Raw genomic sequence first — 27,999 nt, 5'->3', positions numbered from 1 at the left:
GAGAAACAAGAAACGACTAAGGACCCATGTATCATATTTGCTCCTAGTGAGACCATTAGGGAACTTTATGGCCCTTTATACATAGTTGCAAAGATCCAAGACAAACCTTGTCATGGTATGCTTATTGATCCCTCTTGCATGGTTAATGTCATCATTGAAGAATATCTTTATACTTTACATTTTCATCAATCAATCTATGATGATACTAATGTGGTCATTAATTTATTTGATGTATTTTCTTGTCCTACTATTGGTTCCATCACACTTCCTATTGAGGTTCATACTAAATCTATTGATGTCAACTTTGTTATCATTGCTTTATCTGAACAATTCCGTGTGAAGTTAGGCTACCCTTGGCTATCTTCTATGAAGGCTATTTCTTCTCCAATCCATAAGTGTTTGAAATTTCCCCACAATGGAGAAATCATAACTGTTAACCATAAATTATTTCAACCAACCGAAAGAAGCCCAAGTGTTCCTATTGATTACTTTTGGCCTCAACAATTTGAATCTATTCGTCCAAGAAGTGATGCTCTCTTTCAATATTATCAAAAATGGAAGAAAGATATGATTTTATCTTAAGCCAACCTAGAGCTCCAACACTTGATATTCCCATAATTCTTGAAGATGAAGTTCTTCCCCTAATAGATAGAACTAATCTTCCTCCAAAGGAAGATTCCCAACCTATTCCTATGGATTAGACTATTCCTTCTCTTAAGAAGAATAATAATATTCCTTCTAAGGATAGACCTATATCTCCTCCTCATGATGGACTTGGTCTCCTTCCTAAATCAAACATTCCTCCTTTATATGGTGCAGTTCCACCTCCTTTCTCTTATAGAGAGAAGAGACCTGCTTCTCCTCTTGTCCAACCAAAAAGACCTCAACCTAAACATCGAACTACCAGAGATGAGAATATTCCTCTTTCAACAAATATGCCTCAGTTTTCTCAGCCTTCTGCTAAAACTAGATGTAATCTTTGTGCGAGAGAATGCTGACGAAAACGTCATGCTAGAGCTCATGAAGTTGTTTCTCAAACTATTAAATCTCCCAAAACACCAATAGTTGACATGATTCCATTTTCTCCTAACCAAGATGTTGAACCTAAATCTCCAAATCATAAGTTGCAAAAAACATGTGATGGTTTTACTTCTATTCATGTTAGAGCTCCTCTTTGTATAAATCTTGATGAAGAAATAGGTTAAAATGTTATTCATGATGGCAATACAACTCCTAATGCTTCTAATAGTGAATATGAATATGTTGATGTTGACAATCATTTATTTGCAGAATTTTCAAAATCCTTAATCCTAGCTCCTATAAATGAACAAAGTGACTTAGCACATGAGTATAGTCCTTGATTGGATCTTGTGATAGCTCCATCTACTGTGCTCGATATAGCTCCTCTGGCATGTTTCCCGCCTTCTTGAAATAATGATCAACAAGATCAAGAGTTGGATGTCATGCTAGACTAGTTGCATTAGTACCATAGATCCTCTACCTCTCTCCTTTCTTTATCTTTTGTGACCATTTTTCTATGTGTATCCCTATTCTTCTATTTTTTGTCCCTAGTGATGTCTACTTGAGGTCAATGAAAAGCATTGAGATCTCTTTTGGTCTCTTTCATGTTCACTCAAAAGACACATATGTTCCCTTTCTTTCGAGGTGGTTTCCTTTATTTGGGGAATGAGGACTATATATATATATATACATACATGAGTTATCATACAACATATTGACCATGAGGAAAGTGAAGCCACCTCTTTCTTTGTGTTCATTATCCTTGGGTTTATTCCTCGATTGGGGAATAAATCCTTGCGATAACATGCTCCCTCTCTTTCTCTCTCTTTGGTATATCCTACCTTAAAGAAATCTATCTTGATAAGGTGTGTGCAATCTCTTTAATGTTGGTGGATACAGTCCACTCATATTTTCCTTCTTGGTACTTAAAGTTACTTAGTGAACTTGGCTTTGCTTTACAATTTTTGGTATCTTTTCTTTTCATGACTCATAGTGAGGGGAACTTTACTACTTGCAGTCATGGTTCTCCCTCTTGATCTTCCCTTTTTTTTTGTCAACAAAAGTTGTAAGATCCTTATTCCACTGGGGGCTTGGTGTATCTTTCCTCCTTGACGTGGTAAAAGTCTTTCAATCTTATCTCCTTGTACTTTATTGGTAGTATTGGCATACACTTATACTCCCACTAAAGTGGGGAATCAATGTAGTGTCATAAAATTGCGACCCTTGCAATTTTCGGCCGCATTTGGGTCTTTGCATTAGTAGACAAATCCCTAAGCTTGATCGGAGACCCAAAACATGTTCATGACATCAAAAAATTGCTTTTTTCATCAATATGAACTGCCTTCTTGTTGTTACCTATCCTAAATTAGGGTAGGACATGGGCATGGAATCCTTATCCTAGCCCTCTTTTGGGGCCCCTTTGGTCCCCCCTTGCATTGGGCTTGTCAAATTTTGAGCAGTATAAGTCTTTCCTATGTCGGCCTAAGATGGGAAATTACTTAAACACCCCTAATTGGCAAGTATATAAGGAGCACTTCCCCTCCTATTTGGATAAGAAAAAGTAAGAAAAAAATAAGTAGATCACAAGGAGAAATTACAAGGTGACATTATCATCAAGAATCAAGCGTTCATTCAAGCATTGGGAATTTCAAGTCTCCTTTGAAGGCTAGGTGTTGCATTCAAGACAAGGATTGAACCATCAAAGAGGAGATTTATATCAACATTCAAGACATCCTATTTCACATATCCATTCAAAAAAATTCATCTACAAAGGTATCAACATTTCAATACATCCCCTTATTGAGGTGGATTTTACTTTAGATATTTCCTTTCATTTACTTGCAGCATTTTACAACCATTTGGTTGATTCCAAAATAGGGTTTGACTTGAAGGGAAACTCCCAATCCCAACAACATTTCCCTCTATTTTATGTGTGTAGGTTGCAGGTGCATGAGTGTAATTGCAAATTTAGGCTTCATTTTCAGAGATGGAAAAACCCTTTTCGATGCACGAAATTTTGGAGGACCGTGCATAACTTATGTACGGTCGCTACAACTTTTGCTTAGATTTGTAGGGAAGCTTTGTCTCAACATTATACTACTAATTCCAGCTGCACAAGTTCATCCCACATATCCATCTAAAGCTATAATCGTTTCTTTGTCATTTATGCACTTATTCTCAATTTGCTTAATTCAATTAGTCTACCACAAAAAAGGGTTAATTTACTTTTCTAAAAATTTCCAAATTTACTGCAATTCACTTAATATTCAATCTCTTACCATTAGGGATTGGATCTAGTAAATTCATCCCCTTTGAATGTAATGTGTAAAAAATTAAAGGGAATCCTTTGTGAAACTTTCATTCCTCTTTTGAGGGGAGTAAAGCTTTCCACTTGATCTCCCCTGATCATTTTTTACCATATAATAGGTACTCTATAAAGGCCATCAAGCCTCTGGATGGAGGATGGACCCTAGTGTAGTATGGGATGCATCAATTCTTCCATCCCAACTCCCTAGACTATTCCTTACTTTCACTCATCGATATTGGTGCAAAAGACAAGGATATGGATAGGACCCATGGTATATTGCATAATAAATCCATGATCCATCTCTTGAGTGATGTACCGATAAAGATGGGAGCATGTATTCCACCTACTAGCTACCAAATCCCCTTAAACTAGACTTTATCCCTATGTTGTAGATGATGAACTCTCCAGAAAAGAAGAATAAACAACCCCTTTCCTTAGACTACTTAAAACTATTTTCAAGATGGGTTGCCAGGTCCGCCTGGATGGGGTGGACAGGGCAACAGTTTACATGGATGGGATTGTTGCACCCCACCCATACCAAAGAGAGAGAGATTTTGTTCACCAAAGTGGGACAAGCATGTATCAAGATGACATAAATAGGTAACCGTCCTATGGTTTCATTCCTTGCTGGTTTCATACATGCACACTTGTGTATTTGGATAGTTTAATTGGTTATTTTGATATATAAGTTATTTCAGCTTGCAAGCACTTTGTCCTTAACTAACAATTAATAAAAAAAATTGCTCTCATGGTTGTGATCATTACATAGGTATCAGAGCACCCAGGTTCAAATTCTGGGCATAGGAACTCATATATTCCATGTCTAATATAACTTCTTAAAATTTATAGTCATGGGACACGAAAGGAAAGGACAACACAAAGTGCTTAAGAAAACTCAAAAGAAAAATGAAACCATTACCAATTTTTGTGGAACCAGTGAATATTGAGTCAAAAAAAGAAATTAAAGAAATCTTTGACATTGAAACCTTGACCACTACCCTCAGTTGCATGAAGAAAAACAAGGAAAGGGCAAATTTGTCCCTACCCAAGCATCAAAATCTATAATGAAGACCAAATCATCTATTGTTAGAGATTTTCCTCTTGGCTGTGGGCAACATACCCCATCCCTAACTGAGGATGTGATAGCCGAGTATGATCGAGTACACTCCAAGATCAATGTAAAAGGGGAAACCTCTAAAGAGGAAGACCCTATTGAAGACTAGCCCAAGATGACCTTGAACTATGTACTATGTAACCATGATGGACTAATTAGTAACTAAATAACTTCTTATCTAGGATATAGAAGAAAACTATGGATATGAAATATACTAAAATCTATGTAAATATGACTATGAATGGTATTACCATAATGTTCCTAAAATTGTGTTGGTTCTAGAGAAATGTTGACTAAGAAAAGGGTTACTAATGTGATGATTTAAAAAAAACACCCATCTTTATGTTCCTGAATGCTAGAATGTTACTCTTGTTGGTCATTAGGTGGAATTGATTATGTGTTACATTGATGTTTTGTCATTACCGACCCCCCTCTGGTCCCAGTAGGATGAGTGGTTTTTCTTTAACTTGGATCTGTCATGATCCAACAGGCTCCAATATAGTCTGGTGATGGAATTGGCTTGTTCATGATACTTATACTCATATTTGGTCAGTTGGTTTTGGTCTGGTGATTGGATGCTATCCTGCTTACTTAGAAGATTGGTTTCTGGTTCCAGTGAGGGTTTTACCAGAAGATCTTTCGGTGGAGATATTTGATGAATTTCTTAAGTGGTGTTGGTGCAACTTCTGATGGATTTTTCAGGATGTTGTTGGTGATCATGTTCAAGACTTGATGGTTGGAGATTATTGCTGAAGCATGTGGACCTATACTTGGTCCCAGTTGATCTAGGTTATGGACTGACTTTGATGTAATGTATGGATAGGACCTATTGATGTATTTTCGGGATGTCTTATTTGTTGATATTACTTGTTTGGTCAAAGGCTGACATGGTTTGCAATTATGTAATTGGTTTATTGTCTGGTGGCCGACTTGATTGTTTATGGTCGAGGGTTTGTATAAATAGATGTAAGATCTCATTGTAGATCATCATGGTTAATGTAAGAGGTTATGGTCAAGGAATGTAATGTGTGAATAATATAATATCATTTAGGTAGAGGAGTAGGTCGATCATTAGAGATCGAATTGGGTTTATGTAAGAGGATTTAGTCCTTCGATATTGAGCTTAACCAAAATTGTACTCTAGCATAGGAGATGCTATCTTTTGCAGTTCAAGACTTCTCCAGATTGTAGTCTAGATTTATATGTAGTCAGTGAGACTCCCTTTGTGATGAGCAGTGTGCTCTAGGCTGTTGGCCTTCCTGAAAGTGCAAGCCCCTTCATTGTAATTCATATACTTACTGCATAAGTATTATCTAACTCTGGGTAGGATTCCCACCATAGTTTTTCACGTACAAATCTTGGTGTTGTGTGGATGACTTTTATTCTATGATTACTATTTATGCTTAATTGGATTAACTGCTATTCCGATATTAATTTTTTGGGTTCCGGTATTAAAGTTTAATTTCTGAATGTTCATGTAATCTATGACAATGAATTCACCCCCTATCTTAGTTGTCTTCCAGTTATTTGAACTATCAAACAACTCCTATTAATGAGCATTAATGACGTGAGATCAGCTATAAGTGAACTAAATTACTACCTTGTTGTGTACGCAAAGAAAATCCAAACTTTCCCATAATGAAGAGTACAAATAGGAGAGGAGCAAGTCCTAGCCTAGTTGAACTCATGCGTGCTCATAGGAGAGTTACACCATCACCAACAATACTAGAGGAACTCCGAGCTGAAATAGATGCCACTTCGAGCCAAGATAACCTCCCAGACACACCAGATAAAGGAGTTAACCAAGCAAAGAGAACAAGAGGCAAATCATAATGGAGGCAGTGGCCTAAAAGGACAAAATATGGAGGAGGAGTCTTGAAATTCAGAATAAGGAAATGATTCCCATTGAGAGAAATAAGAGTTTAGAAGGAAGGACCCCCTCATTTGGGAATTAGGGAAAATGCAACCACCAAAAAATGATGAAACGGGAGGTAATGCGATAGAGGCTTGGTTAACTATTCCGAACAAATACTTTGGGTTGATGGATGTGGAAAGAAACACCAAGGCCCAAATAGAAATATATAAACTTGAAGGGGAAGCCTCCTTATGATAAGATTATCTCTCAACTATTAGAGGATATACTCCAAAGGACATGACTTGGGAGAAATTTGAGCTAGGCAATTCCATAAGGAGTATCTGTGTACTTGATATCGTGATCAGAAGATGATTGAATTTCATACTCTGCATCCATGATGGTGAATGAATATAAGGCTAAGTTCAGGAGCATGCTATGACATATGCATTACCTAAAGGATGAAGAGGATAGGGTCAACATTTTTATCCTCGGGTTGAACAAAAATCTGATGTACACCACCAAGCTTTCCCAACCTAAAAAATTGAATTGAGTAGTCGAGATAGCTTTCCCAACTGAAAAATAGGAAAGGAAGCAAAAGTCCTCCACTTTCACATATTTAGACAAGAAGGGATATAAGAAAAGTCTTGGGGTGGAGCAAAACCCCAAGAAATTTAAAAGAAGCCATAGGGAGCAACACAATTTTAGGGCATCTTCAGACAAGAAGGGTGAGGGGGAGAATTTCAAATCCTTGCAAACCAAGGCTCCTAATGATTCCTACAAGGATCAAAGAAGGAGTGAAATGGATTTCAAAGAGTGATGATGCATGTGTGGGGGTAATCACTTCAAGAGGGACTATCCTAAGTGGACAAATCGGAGTACCAAGACACCCACTAAGATATACACCACTATGGATAAGCAAGAGGTGAACAACCAAGCTTCCTTGATAGGGATTCCAGGTACTTTTTAGGGACAACCTGTTACTATTTTGGCTGATTTAGGGGCCACTAATAGATTCATATCTCTTGATGTTTTAAGTAGATTCCATGTTATTTCTACATTCCTAAGTTGAGAAGAGATGGTGGTGGAGTTTGGGTCTCGTAAAACACAACAAATATTTTTTTTTCCTAAGAGATGCATACCATGGTCTATGAGGCATAAGGACCAAGGTCAATCTATTAGTCACATCACTAGGGTACTATGATGCGATACTAGGGATGGACTAATTTGGAAGGTATAGGGTGACTTTTGATTTCTATAACAAAACAATTGAGTGCTTAGATGATCATAGAAAGCTAGTGGAGCTTCAAGGTGTCCCAAGGCCTATAATGATTCACACAGTATCAGTTATGCAAGCCAAATGAAATGCGAGGAAAGGATGAAAACTATTCTTGATCAAGGTAGAAAAAGGGAGTGAAGATATTGTACCAAACATTTTTAATTACCCAATGCTTCGAGAATTCTAGGATGTATTTCCTAAGGAACTCCTAGGATTACCTCCCAAACGTCAATTTGACTTCTCCACTGAGTTGGCTCTAGTTGTTGTGCCTATTTCTAAGGCTCTATATAAGATGAACATAGTAGAGATGCAATAACTCAAGACTCAATTGCAAGAATTATTGGATAAAGGACTAATCTGACTTAGGGTGTTCCCATGGGGAGCCCTTGTGTTATTCTTAAAAAAGAAAGATGACACTCTACGTTTGTGAATAGACTACATGATGACCAATAAGGTGAACATTAAAAATAGATATCCATTTCCCTATATTGATGATCTATTCAACCAAATCAAGGGATGAACCATCTTCTTTGAGATAGAATTAAGGTTAGGATATCGTCAGCTAAGAATTTGAGAGGAAGATATTCCCAAAATTGCTTTCAAAACTAGGTATGGTCACTATAAGTTTATGGTGGTACCATTTGGATTAACAAATGCTCCATCAACATTTATGAGCCTTATGAACCACGTATTTCATCATTTTTTGGACAATTTTGTGGTGGTTTTTTTGGATGACATTCTAATCTATTTGAAGAACCTAGCAAAGTATGAGGAACATTTGAGAATAGTGTTACAAAGAGTTTGAGAACATAAACTTTATGGGAAGTTAAGCAAGTGCTTGTTCTTTCAACCCAAAATACATTATCTTGGGCACCTCCTATAGAAGGGATATTAGTTTATTCCTCCAAGATCTAATCTATTGTTGATAGTCCTACCCCTACAAATGTGTTAGAGGTAAGAAGTTCTATGAGACTAGTAGGATATTATAGGAAGTTTGTGAGGGAATTTTCTAGTAGTGCTAACGCTATAACCTCTTGCAATAAAAGGGAAAGTGGTTTGATTGGACAAACAAGTGCAAAAAGGCCTTTCAATAGCTTAAGAAATCCTTGATGACAACTCCTATTCTGCAAGTACCAGATCCAAAGGGGGGATTCATGGTTTGGACTGATGCCTCTCTTGTAAGAATAGTAGGAATTTTGATGTAGGATGACTAAGTAATTGCCTATGAGTCACATAAGTTAAAGGACCATGAACTAAAATACCCTACCCATGATTTAGAGTTGGTTGCAATTGTGCACACCCTAAAAATTTAGAGGCATTACTTTGTCAAAAGGTCATTCAAATTGAATACCAATCATAGCCTGGGACTTCAATACTTATTTTATCAACCCGATCTTAATGCTCGTCAAAGGAGGTGGGTAAAATTTCTAAGTAGTTATGATTTTGGTATATCATATGTTAAGGGAAAGGAAAATAGAGTTGCAGATGCACTAAGTCGTAGGGCTAGTTTGGCAACTATCACAAAAGTAAGGATCAACTTACTGGACAATGTTTAAAAAATGTAGGAAGTGAACCCCTTTTGCTAGCAGATAAAATTTGGCCTAGAGAAATCGATAGAATATTCCTTGTGAGAAGATGGTATCCTTAGATACTAAGGTAGGATTTTGGTACCTGATGAAGGAGAACTGAGAATGAAGATCTTAGAGGAAAATCACAATGTACCATATCAGGGTCACTCAGGGGTTAGAAAGATGTATGTAGATCTCAAATATACCTATTATTGGCTAGGATGAAGAAAGAAGTAGAAAACTTTGTAGCCAAGTGCCTAGAATACTAGCGGGTTAAGGTAGAGCATTACTAACTTGAAAGAGTATTGTGCACAAGTGAGATACCACAACATAAATGGTCAATAACCTCAATGGATTTTGTTGTGGGTTTGCCTAAAACTTTCCTTAATCATGACAACATTTTAGGGGTAGTTGATAGACTAACCAAGGTGGCACACTTCATACCTAGAAATGTTAAAGATGATGCTCAAGCTATAGGCAGAAAGTTTCTTAAGGAAGATGATGCTCAAGCTATAGGCATAAAGTTTCTTAAGGAGGTAGTTAGATTGCATAGGGTCCCATAAGTAATCATTGTGGATAGGGACAAATTATTCACCTCAAGGTTTTGGGCCACCTTAATGGCAGCCTTGGGAACCAAACTCAATTTTAGCATATCCTATCACCCAGAAACAAATGGTTAGATTGAAAGATTTAATTAAGTTATGGAGGATATATTACAAATGTATGTAATGGATCAAATGACCAAGTGGGAAGAATAATACCTACCATTGGTGGAGTTTGTCGATAATAACTCCTACCAAGCTTCCATTCAGATGGTGCCCTTTGAAGCACTTTATGGAAGGAAGTGTAGAACACCCATTGGATGGGAAGGATTGGATAACTGAGTCCACATAGGGCCTAAAATTCTACATGAGTATGATCAGCAAGTGAATATTATCTGGGGAAGATTGAAGGAGTCTTTTGACTACAAAAAGAGTTAAACGGATGCAAAAAGGACTCCACGAGAATTTCAAGTCAGAAAAAAGGTGTTCCTATAGGTTAAACCTTGAAATAGCTCAATAAAGTTTGGCAAGGCTACCAAGTTGTCTCCACGATTTATTGCACCATTCGACATCATAGAGAATATTAGTCATGTGGCTTACCAACTTGCTCTTCCCCCATGTCTCTCTCACATACATAATGTGTTTCATGTGTCTTTACTCAAGAAATATGTACCCGACTCAACCCATGTGATTGATTGGCAGACACTTCAGGTGGAGGAGGTGGGAGGAATTCACATAAGACCGCCCACAATCATGGACATAGTATTACACTGCACAACCACACCATATAAAAAATTAAGGTCTTATGAGACCAATACGAGGATGGTGGAGCTACATGGGAAGTTGAAGAAATTATTAGGTTGGAATACCCGTACTTATTAGACTAAGTTGGACTACTTAAGCCTAAGGGGGGGAGGATGCCACATCCCCATAGATTACCTTATATTTTTTTAGCCATTGATTGTCCCTATGTAATTTGGACGAAGGCCAACCCTCAGAGTTCATGACCTTTATGACACTTTTAATTTTGAATAGCATGAAAAGTGTGAATGCATGATGAATGAGACGAATATAACTCTTAATGGTTAATTAATATCATTTACTTAGTTACTTATGAATGTCAAATTTAATGATTTCATTATATCGATTGAAATGGTTTTTGTAGATAGGAATTTGGAAATCATCAAAGCAATATAAACATTAAACTATCTCAATCACAAAAACTAGATTGCAATGACAAATCCTAATTACATTCAATAGAGATACTGAAAATAAGACATTCAAACCAAATACAAACCATTACAAACGTGAATATCTCCTCCAGAATTCTCCATTGTCCTTCTTTCTCCTTCAAATTGCTTTGTTTGTGGATCTCACCTACAAATGCAAAGGTATAGCATGAAAGCAAGATTGACAAGATGAAATGGTAGTGTAAGGATACTAGAAGCGTGATTGATTGATCGGATTCGATAATGTGATTAATTGGGATCCCTTTGATTGAAGAAATTCATCCAATTTATAGACAAATTGGAGAGATGACAAGATTAGCATGAAGAGATTTGAAAGGAAATTTCAAATCAAGAATGACAAATATGACAAATTATGACAAAATTGACACTTTCTATGCAAGATTGATTGATTGACAAATTATGACAAAATTGACAAGGTTGCTATGCAAAATTGATTGATTGACAAATTATGACAAATTATGTCAAGATTGCTATGTCATTCCCATGAAATTAGGAGAAATATTAGAAAAATAGGAGAAAATAGAAAATTAGATGAATTGGAAATTAGGAAATTAGAAATTGATGAAAATTAGAAAATTAGGAATCAGGAGAAATTAGTAAATTGGAAAATTAGGTAAATTAATTAGTAATTTTTCATTCATTAATTAATTTACAAACAGAGGGAGGAATTAATTAGCCAATTAAATAAATATTTAATTGTGACAAGAAGACTTAGGATAGATAAATAAATTATTTAACCTAGAGGGAAAATGACAAACAAGATTAAATGAAAAAATCATAAAACCTTAGAAGATGAATTAGAAATGCAAGGACGACAAATAGGTCTTGACAAAAGATAATCGATGTAGGGTTGATTTGATCATGATTTTGATTGGCAAAGGACCAATGCTGATAAACGATTGAGATTGATGAAGAGATCAAATTGATAGGCACCAATTGACATGATTAAAGAGGACAAGGATCGATGATGAATCGATTGCAAAATGACAAGATTGACAAGTTGATAAGGATCGATGAAGAATCGATCGCAAGATGACAAGATTGATGACAAATTGATCGCAAAATGACAAGATTGACAAGTTGATAAGGATCGATGATGAATCGATCGCGAGATGACAAGATTGACAAGAGGACAAAACCCTAATTCTATCATCGATTAGGATTGATGATGTCCAAAATGAAATTGAATTGACGATGTCAAAATATGACAAATGAGCACACACATTGATACAATAGGATAAGATCGACCAAAATCACGACTGAAGATTGTTATTGACAAGACCAAATTCGAAAGCGAGACAAATGAAGAATGTAGAAGAAAGACTCGATGCTTGCAAATGATAAAGACCGAGTGCGCGACATAGAAGAAATGTTAATGCGATGCAAAGACCCTAAAATAAGGCAATGCGCAAATGTTAATGTATGACTCCCCAAGCGTTGACCATTTTGAGATGTCTATAGTTTTAATGATATTATGCTAAATGTTTATTTGGTTTAATCTGTTACTGGCATTTCTAATGGTGTTTGTATGAGAATTGAGATGTTATGCAGGTGCTTGGGGTGCAACAAGGGTGGACCTATCGGCCTATACTAGGAACAATCTGAAAACCTAGAAATCTAGTTAGACCCTTAGCGACGAAACCTTTTTAGATATAAATTCCCAGTCGTGGCCAATGAAATAAATGTAAACCTAAATTATATATATATAAATAATAACATAGAATATGTAGTAAATGGAATATAAGGGGAGGAAATAAATTCCCCACCCCACATGAAAAATAAGGAGAGCATGAGATTGAAAAAAAATAAAAATAAAACAAATGCACTTTGGAGAAAATGAATTTGCGCCTTGTGTATTATTTTATCCAAGCTTCAAATACAAGTAAAAAAAAAGGAGAGAAAAGAATTTGGGCCGCATAAATTATCTTGGTTCTATATTTTGAAATGCATATTTTTTCTTCTTCCACAACCAGGGTAGTTGTGCCTGATAGAAAGAAATGAAGAAGAGAGGGGAGGAGTTGGGAGAGGATTGGCTACGCTAGTCTCAAGGCATGGTATTCCCCACCCTCTTCATTGAAACTTACACTAACCACATGCTAGGAAGGGATCCATAGTTATTAAATCAATAGAAAAGGGCTTCTAGGAGACATTATTTTTCTCGACTAAGCGTGGAGACTCAGGGTTGCCACTAATCGATACATGAGACTTCGATTAATAGTCTGCATATTATAGGGTAAAACAACCCTATTATCTTACATTAGTATGTATTTTTTGGTTTTGTCATGCCATTATCTAAGGCTCTCAGTCAAAAGTCTATTTCCCTTCCTTATGTTGCTATTTTTTTGGATACGTATCTCCCAAGGTGTTTTTATGAGCAAATATTCATATTCCAAACACTTTTTTTTTTAATTTGTTTTTATCTTGATAATACTTTGCCAATCTCCCATATTTGTAAATAAAATACAACACTACATTCCAAGAGATAATATCTTGTTGAGAAAATTTCATACCTTCCCCGTGCTCTAATATTTGCATAAATATCTTCCAGGTTGACTGCTACTATAACTGCTATTACCATAAGTATGTGTGTATGTAAGTCCATGCCACAACCATACTTACACACACATAGATATATATTTATAAATAAAGTAATAAATAATGAGATAGATTAATACCTACTAAATGCATTTGTTGGAAAGCTTCTTGATGGGATCCAAGAACACTAAGAGGGGGGGGGGGGGGGGGTGAATCAATGTTCCACCGGTAAGATAAGATTTTATGCCTTTATACCATACACATAAACTGGTAAACAAATAAAAATATAACTTGAAGCAAATAAACCATCCACATGAATGAACACCATAATACACAAAATTTATACATGGAAAACCTCAAAGAGGAAAAACCATGGAGGGATTTGTGACCCACAATATCAATTCACTGGCCATATGAAAGATATTACATAAAGAAAGGGGGGCTGAAAATGCAGGAAGGCACAATGCCTAGAGCACACTACTCATCACCAAAGAGTCTCACTTACTACAAGCTTCTGCTGAAGGAAAACAATGAAAATGAACTCACAAAATGTATCTTCTATGCCAAAAAGAGTTCCAGTTATAGCTCTTCTCTGTACTGGTTCATAAACCCTCAACACTACTACTGATATCACCTTCTGTCCAAGAATGTCTTACAAAACATTTATAGATCATTGCATGATACAACATTCACATACAATTGATCTTCACATTCCACAATCCTCATCCACAAGTTCTACTCTTACATAATCATGATGTCTCATAATGACCTAACATTCTGACCTATATACCCATTACAAACAATATGCCTTATGGCTTACAATACAAAAAGGTATACAATGTCGACCTTATACAATGATTATAAAAATATTTTACAAATAAATCTTCCTTGATGTCGGCTTCCCTGAAGTGTTGGATGTCGGTGCCAGTGCTAGTTGTAACCCTAGATGCTCAATGTCGATGAATGCCTCCTAATGCTAGTATATGACTCCCACTAATCTTGTTTCCATCAATGACAAAAAAATGAATCGAGAGTGTCAATTGCCAACAATCTCCCCATTTGGCATTGATGGCAACACTCATGTGAAAAATGGATTCCCTGCCGATCCAACTGAAATATGCTTCCCTTGAATAATACACTCCTTCTGATATTCTGATATCCTTCCCATGTGTTCCTGTTTGATATTGTTTTGATATTTTTCACATATATACACTCCCCCTTTGGCATCAATTCCAAAGACCGCTGAAAGAATTTAAAGAATTCAAAACAAAATAATGAATAAATATGTTTGTTTTACCGGATCTTGACTAACCTCAAAATTTACAGGTAAGCCTTATCCAGCAACTGTAGGTATGTATCCCAGCCGAATTTGAAAGTTTTAGATAAGGATACTAGTCCACTTAGTAAGTGTGTTAGTGTTTCCTTCTCTGATACTTCTGTCAGTGTGGGTTTAGCAATCATATCCATACACTCTCTCTTATGTACACCCAGTGAATCTAGCCTTGGACTCACAAGTCCTCTAAGACTTCTTGCTCTCCAAATGATCTTTTATCTCGCCTTCTCCAAAGCAAAAATTTGATTCTCCAGAGACAAAATTTGACCATCAATAGATGTTGTTAGAGAGGTCAATCCATCAAAAGAATTTTTAATGTTAGTTATCTTATCATGCAACTCCTTCAATTTTGTATCTACATTTGCTGTAAGATTTTTTATGTTACAATAGACCCTGTAGATATTTGTACACTATTTTAAACAATTCTCAATAAGAATGGGTTTATCTTCAATTTTCTTCTTCTTCGTCATGATGATTTGATCAAAGGCTTCTCTTTTAGCTATAGTGAATCTTTATAATACCCGTCGGTCTGATATTTGCTACAGTGATTAAAAATTGTTAGATATATGCTCTGTTAGTGTTTTGAGCTTGCCGGAAGGGATTGCTTCATTCTCAATCATACAATTAGGTATTAATCTGTACAAAATTGTAACTGATTGATCAATTATTCCCTTGTGTGTTGATCCCTCCTTTAGTAGATTTTGAGTGGCTACCATCATCAATTCAGTGGGACTCATCTCAGTTGTTGATTTCTTCTCAACTTGACAAGTGTCAATGTTGGCATTTTGCATATGGATTGCATTAATGATATGTTGTCATTGATTTCAATTGATAATGGTATTCATGATATTGCTGATGTTATTGTTGTTATTGCTTTTGTCTTGTAACCGGTGTGTTAAAATTTTTGGAAGATGTAGTAAACCAGTATGTTAAGTTTGTGAGTTGAACCAGTAAACCGGTGTAAAGGGTTAAACCTTTCTATGTAATGTGACTAGTAAACCATACCTATTGATAAACCCTAACTGATCAAGTTTGTTGGTTTATTATCTGGTGAGCGGAAAAGATGGAGACACGTGTGATCATTTTATGAGGATAAGAACAAATTAATTTGGCGTGTTTGTTTGATTTCTTGGAAAGGAGCAAAGTGGATTGCATCTAATGCATAGCGTGTGATGAGTTACACAATACCATGAAGTGGTGATCATAGAATGGTTGGAATTTTCTTGAATAATGTGAAGAGATTGTTATGATTTCTAAAGGTCAAGATTGTACCGACTTGTTTGTAATCTTGATGATGAGAATTAGGTTTTTGTTGTGTTACCGACCTAATTATTTTTGTATTTAAGGTCGATGAAGTTGTTTGTAGAGACAGTTGGCAAAGTTGGCAAGATTGGCAGAAACCTGTGAGTGTGCAATTGCCTAACCAGTGAATGGATCTGTACTTTGAGTAAAGGCAAATTGAAGGTTATAGAAGGATCTGATCAAGCAAATGTAGTGCTATTCAGACAAATAAAAAAAAACCTGTTGTTTTCTAACAATTACAATAGAAGCGAAATCCCTTAACTGGGTAAGCTCTAACAAGCTTGGTTACTCATTAAATCCTCTAACAAGTTGGTCCATTAACTTGGATTCTTAAATGCTCGAAGGAGGTTACTCCTAACAGGGTATTGTGCTTTTCATCAAGGCATATTTGTAAATCCCTTAACTGGGTGATTCCTAAATAGGAATTAGTTCTTAACAAGACTTATTGTAAATATTTAACATGCTTGGATCCTAACATGGCAAAATTCAGAAGAGTTCAGATAGCTATCTTTGTGAGTCCCATCTCACCATGGTTTTTACCTATTTGGGTTTTCCACGTATAAACATTTGTGTCAAGTGGTGAATGCTTTTTGTGGTTGTGATCTTATATGTTGATTAGATTAATTTATGATAAAGCATGATAACTAGAAGTATTTGAGAGATGAATATGTTGAAGATATGTTTAAGCATTGTTGATGTTCATAAAGATTGAAGTTGTTTATTGTTAAAGTTGTCTTAACAGTCAAACCGGTTAATGTCAAGTATTCTTCTGAATATTGATCTTAATTGTGATAAGTTTACTTTGTGTGATTGAATTTGAGTGTGGGAACCTTGTATTAGTTTTTGAGTATACTAACTCACCCCCCTCTCAGTATTCTATTAGATACTTATTCTTTCATCATACCATCAATTGGTATCAGAGTGTCTTAGGTCCTCTTTAATCTAAAAGCCTAACAACTTGAGGAAAAGATCTTGTAGATCATGATGAAGAAAGAAGATCTGAAGTTCAACAAAGATAACTATAGAATATGGAGCGATAGAATGAAGATTTACATTAAGAGTCTTGGTAGTTAGTATGGGGATCATATAGAAACTGTAAAGCGGAAAATCGCGAGCGAACCCTAAGTGTTCCCCCCACCACTCCAAGGAGAGAGAAAGGGGGTCGCTAGGGTTGACGGTTTTCACTTAGGAGAGACTTTACATTCAAAAGAGGGGTTGAAACCCACAAGATCTAATCTCACACAATGCAAGATTGGATTCTAAATGAGTTTCAAGGGTTGAGACATCAAGGATACCCTCTTTTGTAAAGAATTTAGATAGAAAGATTGAATTAGAAATGCATGCAAAGTAAGAAAGATTCACTTATAAACAGAGATAGGAATATAGGATGAAGTTGCGGACCTGGAATTAGTAGTAAAATGTTGAGACGACGCTGTCCTGCAAATTTGAGCGAAAGTTGATGGGACGATGGCGCCCGACGTGCACACGGTCCTTCGAAAAATCTGCGAAACGAAGGGGGATTTGTTCGTCTTTGCACAAGGATTCCAGATCTTCAATTACAGCCACGTACCTTCAACCTACACATAGAAAAGAGAGGACAATTGGGGGGTTAGGGATTAGGGGTTTGCCCTTAGGTCAAACCCCGGTTTTGGAATTAACCAAGAAATGAGAAATGCTGTAAATGTAAATGATTGTAATGTAATAAAGCACCAATACCTTGTTGTAAGAATGTTTGTATTCTTACATGCGAAGGTGTAAATGTTGTTGTATGTTGTATGTTGTAAGTGATCTCCTCTTCAATGGTTGAATCCTTGTCTTGAATGCAACACTTAGCCTTGAATGGAGACTTAGAATGCTCAATTGCTTGAAGGAATGCTTGAATGCTTGAATGCTTGAATGTTTGAATGCTTGAATATCGCTTCCACCTTTTTTTCCATCCCCCTAAATAAGAGAGGAAATGTAGTTTATATACTTGTCAATTAGGGTTAAAAGACTGATTTTTCTGACCTTAGGCTAACCTGGGAAGATTATTTTCCAATTTGCAAACATAAAGACTCGAGACCCAAAAGAGACCAGGCCCAAAAATAGGGCCAGGGACCAGGGTGCTGGGCGCCATGGTCCCACCTCTAGGGACACCAAGGTGCAAGGAGGATCAAGCCAGGGTGCTGAAAAATGCAGTTTTTGATGTCATGAACAAGTTTCAGGGTCTCCATTCAGGTTCAGTGTTGCGTCGCCATCGTGAAGACCCAAATGCGGTCAAAATTGCAAGTGTCACAATTTTAGGATGCTACATTTAGCCCCCACTTTAGTGGGAGTATAAGCGTACACTCATACTTCTGGTAAAGTACAAGGAAACAACATTGAAAGACTTTCACCACGTCAAGGAGGCAAGACACACCAAGCCCCCAGTGGACTAAGGATCTTACGACTTCGATTGACAAAGTAAAAGGGAAGATCATGAGGGAGAACCATGACTGTTAGTAGTAAGGTTCCCTCACTATGAGTCATGCAAGAGAAATGCCAAAAATTTTCAAGGCAAAGCTAAGTTCGCCAAGAAATTTTCAAGTATCCTGAAGGGATAGACGGGGTGTATGCCCCCCTACATTAAAGCGATCACACACGCCTCAACGAGGGTGATTGCTTTAAGGTAGTGATACACATAAGAAATAAGAAGGGAAAGGAGCATGTTATCACAAAGATTTAGCTCCGAAGTGTGAGATAAACCCAAGGATAATAGACACAAAGCATGAGGTGACTTCGCTTTCCTCGGGGTCAGTATGCTGTATGATAATTCATGTATATCATATGTATGTATGCATAATTGTTCTTCATTTCCCAATCAAGGAAGGTCACCTAGAAGAAGGGAACAAATGTGTCTTTTGAGTCAACATGAGAGAGACCAAAAGAGATCTCAATGCTTTGCATCATCCTCAAGTAGACAACACTAAGGACAACAAATAGAAGAATGAGAATAACACATAGAAGAAGTAACAAAAGAGAGGAGGAGAGATTCTGCTATGCTAATGAAACTAGTCTAGTACGTCATCCACCCCCCGATCTCGCTGATCAATATTTCGGGACGGCAGGAAACACGCTAGAGGAGGAACATTCAACACAGCAGATGGAGCTATCACAAGATCCAAACAAGGGCTATGTTCATGTTCCAAGCCACGTTGTTCTTGTCTAGGAGCTAGGATAAGTGCTTTAGAAAATTCGTTAGATAAATGGTTATCAACATCAACATATTCATATTCACTATCAGAAGCAAGAGAAGTAACATTTTCATCATGAATAATATTTTCATCTATATCATCATCAAGATTTATAAAAATAGGATCTTTAACTCGCACAGGATCAAAACCATCATGCATCTTATGTTTAGGAGATTTTGGAGAAAATGGAATAATGCTTGTTGAAGGTGTTTTTGGGGATTGCAAAGTTTGAGAAGCAGCTGCTTGAGCTCTAAGACGACACTTTTATCGGCGTTCACACGCAGAATGATTTCGTCTAGTCTTAGTAGGAAGTGGAGAAGATTGAGGAGGAGGAATGTTCTCATCCTTATCACTTGGGTGTTTAGGTTGTGGTCTCTTAGGCTGGATAATAGGAGAAGAGGAAGGTCTCTTCTCTTTATAAAAGGAAGGAGGAGGAACTGCTCCATATAAAGGAGGAATATTTGGTTTAGGAAGGAGACCAAGTCCATCATGACGAGGAGGTATAGGTCTGCTTTTAGAAAGTTTATTAGATAGAGACATAGTCACATCCATAGGAATGGGTTGGGAATCTTCTTGAGGAAAGACATTAGTTTTATCTTTCAAAGGAAGAACTTCCTTCTCAAGAATGATAGGAATATCAAGTTTGGGTGTTCTAGGTTAACTTAGAGATAGGATCATATCTATTTTCCACTTTTGATAAGATTTGAAAAGATGATCACTTCGTGGAGGAAGAGATTGGAATTGTTTAGGCCAAAAAAAATCCATAGGAACGCTAGAAGTTCTTTTAGCTAGTTTAAAGAGACTATGATTGACAGTAACAACTTCACCATTATGGGGAAATTTCAAACATTTATGAATAGGAGAAGCAATAGCTTTCATGGAAGATAGCCAAGGATAGCCTAGCTTCACATGAAATTGTTCAGATGATGGAATAATAGCAAAGTTCACATCAAGGGATTTGTTATGGACCTCAATAGGTAATGTAATAGAACCAATTGCAGGAGAAGAAAATGCATCAAATAATTTCACAATCACATCTATTTTGTCATAGATCACTTGATTCAATTGCAAAGTAAAAAGAAATTCCTCAGTAATAACATTAACCATGCAAACAGGATCAATAAGCACTCCACGACAAGGTGTATTCTTGACTTTTGCAACTATGTATAAAGGACCATTAGGTGCCCTAATAGTTTCACTAGAATCAAATGTGATGGAAGGTTCTTTAGGGTTTTCTTGCTGCTCTATAAGGTTAATCACATTCGAAGTCATAGACACAAGACCATCAGATGAGAAAGAGGAATCATTAGTCTCAATCACATTAGAGGTATGAGAAGGTAATGGATTAGTAAAAATCTTAAGATTTTGGTTAGGAGGAGCTACAGATGTGTTGCCTTTATCATTCACTCCTAAAACAAAGATAATATTATTATCAATCAAATCTTGAATTTTACCCTTTAAAGCAAAACATTTTTCAGTATCATGCCCAGGTTGACGATTAAATTGACAAAAAGATTTGTTATCAAAATAGGGTGAATTAATCTTTGTAGGATCTATTTTCTTTATAGGAGGGAGAGTAAGCACATTTTGTTTCAATAACTTATTCATAATACTATGCAATGATTCATTCAAAGGAGTAAACTTTCTTTCTTTCTTGAAAAACTTAGAAATAGGAGGCACACCTGATGCTGCATTCACATTGTTGTTGATGATGTTTTCATTGAACTTAATGGATTCTCTATTTGGTTTAAACTTCCCAAATGGTTGTTGACTACTATCACCCTTATCACTCGGAGCCATAGGATTTACTTGTTCCATTTGACTCACAGTCAGTTGATAATTGTGAAGAGTTGCACACAACTGTTGGAAAGAAGTAAACTCAGAAAATAGAAGATTTTCTCTAATATCTTTTTGTAAATTAGAAATAAAGATTCTTTGAATATCATTGTCAGGCACTGGAAAAGAAATTTGAGCATACAAATGCTTATATCTACCAATGAAATCAGTCACTTTTTCTTTAACACCTTGTTTAAAATGCATTAAATCAATCAAAGTAACTTTAGGACTTATATTGTTTTGAAATTATTGAATAAAAGCATTTGCAAGTTGTTCAAAAGAAGTAATAGAATAAGAAGGCAAAAAGCAATACCATTGTAGGGCTTTATCTCTTAATGTCCTAGTAAACAGTTTTGCAAGCAACCTTTGGTCATAAGCAAAATCGGTACATATTGTTTGAAAAGTTTTAACATGTGTTAGAGGATCACCTTTACCATTATAAAGCTCCAAATGCGGGATTTCAACATGCTTAGGAGGGATAGCTTGAACAATGTCAAGAGAAAGTGGGCTTGCATCATCAAATGTGGGCACACTAAACTTAGATTGATTCATAGAGGCAATTTGTTGCTGTAAAGAAGAGACAGTTTGTGCAAGATTGTTAATGGTCGCTTCAATCGAAGAGTTCATATTAGACGTGTTAGATTGTGATGGAGGTATTATGTTATTGAAAGAAGGTATTGATTGGGAGTAAGGTGGCGGGACACTATGATAGTTAGTCATAGGAGATGATTGGAAAGGAGGAACACTACAAGGAGGAATGGAATGATTAAACGAATTGCCCCCTTGCGCCAGGTTCATTTGTGGAGATGTAAGAGGAACACTCATTGAAGGAATGAATGAAGAAGTCGGATTGAATGAAGGAAGAGGGTTAATTGAAGAAGAAGGATTGCCCCCATGACTGGTGATCATAGGCGGAATGTCTTGTATAGAAGTAGCCATTATGTTTGATGTAAAAGTAGGTATAATAGCAATAGAAGTTGTCAAAGGAATAGAATGATTAACTTGAGTGGGAGGTTGTGTATAACCTAAAGTTTTAGCACAACTCTTCATAGGCATCACATTTGAATCCACAATGTGTGCAATACCACGCAAAATATCAATCCCATTCTTATCACTTTGAACCATACGTTTTAGACCCACAATTAATGAAAGAGCTTGACTATCAGGATACTCTTGAGACATCCATTGCTGAAAATCCTCAAATTGGTTATCCAATTTCGAAAGTTGTTCTACAGAAACCTCATGGAGAGATTCTTCATCATTAAGAGGATTAGAGGAATTACGTGTGTCCTCGTTAAAAAGGCTATTCAAATTAGGTTCCATCTCCTTGGTAATTAAACCTCAGAAAGACTTAATTCTAAGGCTTCGTCTAATGGGAATAGTGTAAGTAGGGCTTATTGTTGTAAAACTCATGCACTAGAGAGGGAGAGAAGATTTTGAATTTAGAGGTAGCAAATTTCAATAAAATCAGCCAATCTCCTAGATTTAGGCTGTTAAATGCAATCATGACAATCTCCCGAAATTTTAGAAAAAATGTCAGGGACCGTGGCGCTCGTGGTGCACATGGTCCTCGCAATTTTTTTTGAAATTTTCAGGGATGAAAGTGATGATGATTTTAAAGCTAATCTGAAAAAATTGAGTGATTTTACGATCTGTAGATAGGCCAAATTAAAGTTGCAATCTCAAAATTGAACCCTACCCAAATTGTTGAAAAATGCAAAATTTGAATTTTGAAAAAGAGAGGGAAACTGAAATTTTGAATTTTATGATTTTAGAGGGAATACTAAGAGCAATGCAAGTTTTGAATTTTAAAAGTTGACTCAATTTCACGCAAAATTCAATTTTGAAAGCGGAAATCAAAGTTGATGTAATCAAACACTTAATTTCGAAAGTCACAAATTGCAAGAATTTGAATAAAGCACTGAAATTTCGAATGAATGCCAACACACTTTTCAGATTTAGGATAGTAAGAACACAATTTTGACACAAAATTTCAATTTCAATGATTTTTGAATGATTAGAAGCCTTAATCCAAGCAATCACTAGACCAACTTTGACTTTAATTTTGAAAGTGTTAGAATTGATAAAATCAGCCAAAATTCTGAATTTTAGCAGAAAAATACAGTAAGATCTAACTCCCAAAATTTTGAAAAAAATGTCGGGGACGATGGCGCTAGGGGTGCACACGGTCCTTGCAACTTTTTTCCAAATTTTCAGGGATGAAAGATATTATGATTTTGTTGCAAAGTCCAAAGTTACAGCTGATTTGGAGATGTTTTGATCAGTGAAGTTGTCGGTCAAAGGTTGAATCAAGAGGGTTTCAAAAATTAGGGTTTTGACACTTAACCACTTAATTTTAAGAATTAAAGCACAAATATGAATTGATAATTTGCAATAGAAGGGTAGATCTGAAACAAGCATTAACCATTAAACATTTCACAAGCTCAATTACTAAAAAGAAAATTTAGGGTTTTCATACAATTAACCTCTAAAATTTTGCAAAAGAACAAACATGGAAATGTAATCAAGGCATCCAATTTTTAGATCTAACCATGAATAATTAGAAAGGAGGTTCATGTCGGGTTCACCAAAATGTAAAGCAGAAAATCGCGAGCGAACCCTAAGTGTTCCCCCCACCACTCCAAGGAGAGAGAAAGGGGGTCGCTAGGGTTGACGGTTTTCACTTAGGAGAGACTTTACATTCAAAAGAGGGGTTGAAACCCACAAGATCCAATCTCACACAATGCAAGATTGGATTCTAAATGAGTTTCAAGGGTTGAGACATCAAGGATACCCTCTTTTGTAAAGAATGTAGATAGAAAGATTGAACTAGGAATGCATGCAAAGTAAGAAAGATTCACTTATAAATAGAGATAGGAATATAGGATGAAGTTGCGGACCTAGAATTAGTAGTAAAATGTTGAGATGACACTGTCCTGCAAATTTGAGTGAAAGTTGATGGGACGATGGCGCCTGACGTGCACACGGTCCTCCAAAAAATCCGCGAAACGAAGGGGGATCTGTTCGTCTCTGCACAAGGATTCCAGATCTTCAATTACAGCCGTGTACCTGCAACCTACACACAAAAAAGAGAGGACAATTGGGGGGTTAGGGATTAGGGGTTTGCCCTTAGGTCAAACCCCAGTTTTGGAATTAACCAAGAAATGAGAAATGCTGTAAATGTAAATGATTGTAATGTAATAAAGTACCAATACCTTATTGTAAGAATGTTTGTATTCTTACATGCGAAGGTGTAAATGTTGTTGTATGTTGTATGTTGTAAGTGATCTCCTCTTCAATGGTTGAATCCTTGTCTTGAATGCAACACTTAGCCTTGAATGGAGACTTAGAATGCTCATTTGCTTGAAGGAATGCATGAATGCTTGAATGTTTGAATGCTTGAATATCGCTTCTGCCTTTTTTTCCATCCCCCTAAATGGGAGAGGAAATGTAGTTTATATACTTGTCAATTAGGGTTAAAAGACTAATTTTTCTGACCTTAGGCCGATTGGGAAGATTATTTTCCAATTTGCAAACATAAAGACCCGAGACCCAAAAGAGACCGGGCCCAAAAATAGGGCCAGGGACCAGGGCGCTGGGCGCCATGGTCCTGGGGGACCAGGGCACTGGGTGCCATGGTCCCACCTCCAGGGATAGCAGGGTGCAAGGAGGATTAGGCTAGGGTACTGAAAAATGCAGTTTTTGATGTCATGAACAAGTTTCGGGGTCTCCATTCAGGTTCAGTGTTGCGTCGCCATCGTGAAGACCCAAATGCGGTCGAAATTGCAAGTGTCACAATTTTAGGACACTATAGAAACTAAGTATATTACACCTAATGGAACCCAAACTAATGATCAGAAGAAAGAATAACAAGAAAATCATCAAGCTTTAGAGGCTATTATTAGTTCCCTGTTTGATGCTGAATATGTAGATGTTCATGGTCTTGAAACTGCATATGAAGTATGGAAGAAACTGGAAGATATTTATTGCAGTGATGAACATGTCAAGATTGCTAAAGAAGAGAGTCTAAGAGGAAAGTTGGATGATATGAGAATGTCTGAAGGTGAGAATATCCAGTAGTATCGTCAAAGGATAAAAGAGATAGTTGGAGAGATAAAGAGTGCAGGAGGGAAAGTAGAAGATGTCACAGTGATAAGTAAGGTATTAAGAACCCTGCTACTGGTCTATGCTATCTGAGTTGCATCTATTTAGGAGTTGAAGTCCATTGTTAAATCTAAGGTATCTCTTGACTCTATTATTGGCAAACTTACTGCTTTTGAACTAAATGGCTATGATGGTAGTGTATAGAGATCAGAATCTACATTCAAAGCTTCTGTCTCTAACCCATCTATGAGAAGAAGTAAAGATACTGGCCATAGCTATGAATCTAGATCCAGCAGAGATGCTGATGATGAAGACAACTTAGTGGAACTTGAAGCATTGTTGGCAAAAAACCTTCCTAGAAGCATTGGTAAATATAAAGGTAAGCTACTTTTAAAATGTTTTGCATGCAACAAAATTGGCCATATATCAGCTAATTGCCCTAATGGTGAAAATGAGTACAAAAGAGACAAATTTAAGAAGTATAAGTGTAAAGGAAAAAGAGATTGTCTTGTAGCTATTGACAATGGTATAACTGATGAAGAATTTGATGATGATGCTAGTGAAGATATTGTGTTTGTAGCTATTAAGGAGGAAATATCAGATCAAAAAGCACTAGTATCCACAATGGATAACTTTGATGATTGGAAGATTGATAGTAGTTGTTCACATCACATGACCAGTGATCATAGCAGATTCCTTTCCCTAAAGGAATTTGATGGCAGTGTTGTCAGATTTGGCAATGACTCACCCTGTATGGTTAAAGGTAAAAGAGTTATTTCTCTTAATGGGAAAAGCAGTGCTAATGATGTCTATTGGGTTAAAGGCCTAAAGCACAATCTTCTGAGTGTGGCACAACTTAATGACAAAGGGTACCCATTGGAGTTCAGAAATGGTATGTGCAAAATATTTGACAATAAAGGTGAATTGATTGCAACTAGTAAACAGACCAGAGGTAATCTATTTCATCTTAATCCTAAAGCTAGCAACTATTTGATTGCAAAGATAGATGATAGATGGCTTTGGCATAGGAGATTTTGTCATATAAATTTTGACAATATTGTTAAAATAAGCAAGTCTTTAAGACAATAAGAGGTCTACCTCAGCTAGACAAACCAATTAATGCTCTTTGTAAAGAATGTCAGTTTGGAAAGATGAATTCTTCAACTTTCAAGAGCAAGTCCTTCTCAACAAAGCACTTGTTAGATTTGGTTCATATAGATCTATGTGGACCAATAAGAACAAGAAGCATTCAAGGTGATAGATATTTCATGATCTTCACTGATTATTGTTCAAGGATGATGTGGGTCACATTCTTGAAGGATAAGCATGAAGCTTTTGGTAAATTCAAGGCATTCAGAGCCTTAGCTGAGAAAGAGAGTGGCAAAAAGATAAAATATCTGAGAACAGATCAAGGTGGTGAATTTACTTCTGAGGAATTCACTAAGTACTATGATGAGAATGGTATCAAGCAACAACTTTCTGCACCAAGGACACCACAACAGAATGGTATAGCAGAGAGAAACAACTGTTCAGTGGTTGAAGTGGTTAAGACAATGTTGATACAAGGAGGTGTGCCGAATTTTTTTTGGAGAGAAGTTGTAAGTACACTGGTCTACATAATGAACTGGGTTCTGATAAAAAAAGGTAAGGACAAAACCCCTTATGAATATTGGTATGAGAGATCACCTAATGTTAGCTATTTTAAGATATTTGGAAGAAAATTTTTATTAAGAGAGGTGATTACATAAGAAAGTTTGAAGCTAAGAGTGATGAAGGCATATTTCTTGGCTATTCCACCAAGAGTAAGGCCTATAAATGCTTCAAAAACTGGACATGGAAAATTGTTGAGAGTGCTGATGTTCATGTAGATGAATGTCCTAAAGTCTCAGAAGCAACAAGTTTAGACAAAAAGGACGAAGATCCTTTCATTTTTCTTTCAGAACCTGAAACTGTTCAGACAGAAACCGGTAAAGAAAATCCTGATGTACTTGTTCAACCAGAACAAATAAATTCAGAAGAAGATGACAATGAAGAAGCTGAACCTGAAGAGAATGATCATGTTATACCTAGGTATGTGAGACTGAATCATAGTCCTAAAAAAATTATTGGGGATAAGGATGTTGGAGTACTAACTAGAAGGAGAATAAGAGAGAACTCTTGCATTATCTCCACCTTTGAACCTAGAAGTGCTAAAGAGGCATTTAGTGATGAGCATTGGGTTAAAGCTATGGAGGAGGAATTGGATCAAATTGAGAAAAACAACACTTGGACTCTGGTACCCCGACCAGTAAACAAGAATGTTATAGGTACTAAATGGGTGATCAGAAACAAATTAAATGAATATGGTGTTGTAGTTCGCAACAAGGCAAGATTAGTCTGCAAAGGTTATGCACAAGAAGAAGGAGAAGATTATGGAGAAACTTTTGCACCAATAGAAAGATTAGAAGGTGTCAGAATATTACTTGCATTTGCAGCACATAAGAAGTGTAGCGTCGTAAATTGTACGCACTTGCTAGGGTGGTACAATTTCACACCTAGTTTAGCACCCGCCTTGGTGCATTTTACATCTTGCATTGCATTTCTCCTTTAGCACTTAATTAATCAAATTAATTAGGTCTAAGGTCCTATTTCATCATCCTCTACATCATAAAGTTGGGCCCTTTCGTTAAAGTGTGCCCCTTTTCATTTTATTCCTCCAATACATCATTTAATCTAAAACCCTAATTAGGTCCTATTTTGAACTT

The sequence above is a fragment of the Cryptomeria japonica genome, chromosome 2, assembly GCF_030272615.1.
Source record: "Cryptomeria japonica chromosome 2, Sugi_1.0, whole genome shotgun sequence".
Classification (NCBI taxonomy): domain Eukaryota; kingdom Viridiplantae; phylum Streptophyta; class Pinopsida; order Cupressales; family Cupressaceae; genus Cryptomeria; species Cryptomeria japonica.
The sequence above is the reverse complement of the archived record's forward strand: the minus strand, read 5'-3'. Positions refer to the sequence as shown.